Here is a 3,247-nt window from a genome sequence, read left to right as displayed (position 1 = left end):
AGTATTTCTTCTAGATAGAAAGTAAAATGGGTATCAAGTTTAGTTGAGAGCTATGCTGGAACATACACACATACACTCTTATCTCGGTCGATTTGCGCATTTTCTTTTCTTCGCCCCTTCTCCCCCCCCCCCCCCTGCCAGTTGGGGCACAACTTGGACTTAAACGATATCCGGAGTGTCACTATTCATCTCAGCGACCCTGAAAACTATGGATTCAACATTATTTTAAATAATTTTATATCACCCTCTCACAAACCCTGCCCTAGGGCACAAAGGTTATCATACCCCCTCGCGGTTTAATTCCTGATGGTAAGGCATACGTGTACTAAGTCTGGTTGAAATATCTCCAGTAGTCCAGAAAACTATGGATTCGAAATTAATATTGGTCGTTTTTATTTATATTTAAATTTCACCTCCTCCCCTAGTGATTATAAGAGTGTCTTCGACCCCACAGTATTTTTTCCAGATAATAAGTCATACTTTTATCTCTTTTGTGTATAGCTGTGCTAGAACAAACACATACATACCCTTCATCTCGGTCATTTTGGACATTTTATTTTTAACACTTTCTCACCCCTATGCCAAACGGGGCTGAACTTGGACTCTAAAAAATTCGTAGTGTCACAATTCATCTCAGGGACTGCAAAAACTGTGGATTCGACACTATTTTCGAACATTTTATATCACACTCTCACCTACACACCTAATCGTGCTAGGGGTGTCTTACCCCCAAGTGGTTTGTCTCCTGATAGTATGTCATAAGTATACCAAGTTGGGTGGAAATCGTTCTAGTAATCTAGGAAACTATGGATTCGACATTAATATCGGTCGTTTTTACTTACGGTATATTTATATTTCACCTCCTCTCCTTCGGGTTCTAGGAGTATCTTACCCCAACAGCACTTTTTACAGATAGTAGGCAATATCTGTACCAAATTTAGTTGGCAGCTACGTTGGATGATACACACATACATCCCTAATCACGGCCATTTTGTTCGTTTCATTTTTTCATCCTTTCTCACCCTATATACCAAAGGGGCCGAACTTGAATCATGAGTGTTACTATTCATCTCAGGAACCCCGATAACTATGGATTCGACAGTATTTTCGATTATTTTTATATCTTATCCGCACACCCCCTGCCCCTAAGTGTATGCAAGTTTGGTTTAAATTGCTCCAGTGGTTTAGGAGGAGATGTGTAATTTTCATACACATATATGTACATACAGTCCGCCTCTGTGGTGTAGTGGTTAGTGTGATTAGCTGCCACCCCTGGAGGCCCGGTTTCGATTCCCGGCTCTGCCACGAAATTTGAAAAGTGGTACGGGGGCTGGAACGGGGCTCACTTAGCCTCGGGAGGTCAAATGAGTAGAGGTGGGTTCGATGCCCACTTCAGCCATCCTGGAAGTGGTTTTCCGCGGTTTCCCACTTCTCCTCCAGGTAAATGTCGGGATGATACCTAACTTAAGGCCACGGCCGCTTCCTTCCCTCTTCCTTGTCTATCTCTTCCAACCTTCCCATCGCCCACAAGGCCCCTGTTCAGCATAGCAGGTGAGGCCGCCTGGGCGAGTTACTGGTCATTCTCCCCAGCTGTATCCCCTGACCCAATGTCTGACGCTCCAGGACACTGCCCTTGAGTGGTAAAGGTGGGATCCCTCGCTGAGTCCGAGGGAAAAACCAACCCTGGAGGGTAAGCAGATTAAGAAGAAGAAAAGTCTACTCCTCGGAGTTCCTTCAAACCACTTTCTAAACCCTCTTCGGAGTAACAAGAACAAATTTTGAAATTTTCCGCGAAATCGGTCCAGTAGTTTCGGAGTTTATGCGAGACAAACACACACACACACACACACGCGCGCACACTATACACACACAGTTTAACATATATACAGAGGTAGATAGAAGAAAAAGATGACTAGTTGACTTACGTGGATAGCGTTTATTTTACTCCTTTTTACAACTTACTTTACGTCGCACCGACACAGGTAGGTCTTATAACGATGGGACAGGAAAGGGCTAGTGGGGAATCGACCGTAGCCTTGATTAAAATACAGCATTTTCCTGGTTTATAAATGGGAAACCATAGAAAATCATCTTTATGAGATTTCGAACCCACTATCTCCTGAATGCAAGCCGATAGCTACCCGACCCAAACCGCGCAGCTACTCTCTTAGTGCGAGCGTTTATAACTGGAGCCAATTGGATTGTTGGCACCTTATTCTTCTTCTTCTTAATCTGTTTACCTCCAGGATTGGTTTTTCCCTCGGACTCAGCAATACCTGGAGAGAGTGACCTCGCCCAGGCGGCCACACATGCAATGCTGAACGGGGCCTTGTCGGGGGATAGAAAGTTTGAAAGGGGTAAACAAGGAAGAGGGAAGGAAGCGGTCGTGGCCTAAAGTTAGGTACCATCCCGGCATTTGCCTGGAGGAGAAGTGGGAAACCACGGGAAACCACTTCGAGGAGGGATGAGGAGGGAATCGATCACCCCTCTACTCAGTTGACCTCCCGAGGCTGAGTGGACCCCGTTCCAGCACTTGTACCACTTTTCAAACTTCGTGGCAGAGCTGGGAGTGGCAGCTAATCACACTAACCACTACACACAGAGGCGGACTTGTTAGCACCTGCTGTAGGAAAATTACTTAAATTTTTACTTGAAATTGTGTAGAGTAGGCCGCCCTCTCGGAATTTGGACGTGTGCCAAATCTTATATCTTGGCATTTGACGGGGGAAAGGCCAACTCATTATCTTGTTGTTATGTTTTGAGGAACTTGAAAGAAGCGCGGTTGTTAACAGTTGGCGCCGTGGCTTAGTTGGTTAAAGCGCCTGTCTAGTAAACAGGAGATCGAGGGTTCGAATCCCTCCGGTGCCTACGTGGATATTTTTATTTTGATAGGGAGGCATGATTCAATCTAAACTCAAACGTTGTTCATGTTCTTACCAAAATTAATACAATTTGCGCGTTCGATTCCAGGCTCTGCCACGAAATTTGAAAAGAGATACGAGGCCTGGAACGGGATACACTCAGCATCCGGAGATCAACTGAGTAGAGGAGTTGGGGGTCCGATTCACTCCTCAGCCATCCTCGAAGTGGTTTTCCGTGGTTTCCCACTTCTCCTCCAGGCAAATGCCAGGAAGGTACCTAACATAAGACCACGGCCGCTAGCTTCCGTTTCCTTGTCTATCCCTTCCAAAATTCCCATCTCCCACCGAGGCCCCTGTTCAGCACAGCAGGTGAGGCCGCATGGGCG

The 3,247-nt window shown here is 45.8% G+C and overlaps 1 non-coding gene across 1 annotated transcript; it reads left to right on the top strand.

Annotated features, from left to right (window-relative positions):
* The first annotated feature begins 2,794 nt into the window (after positions 1–2,794).
* TRNAT-AGU (transfer RNA threonine (anticodon AGU)) lies at positions 2,795–2,868 on the top strand. The gene has a single exon. It is a non-coding gene; the product is annotated as a tRNA-Thr (tRNA).
* Positions 2,869–3,247: the final 379 nt, after the last annotated feature.

Source organism: Anabrus simplex, chromosome 3 (genome assembly GCF_040414725.1).
Source record: "Anabrus simplex isolate iqAnaSimp1 chromosome 3, ASM4041472v1, whole genome shotgun sequence".
In the NCBI taxonomy this organism is placed as follows: Eukaryota; Metazoa; Arthropoda; class Insecta; order Orthoptera; family Tettigoniidae; genus Anabrus; species Anabrus simplex.
This window is presented reverse-complemented; position numbering and strand designations above follow the sequence as displayed.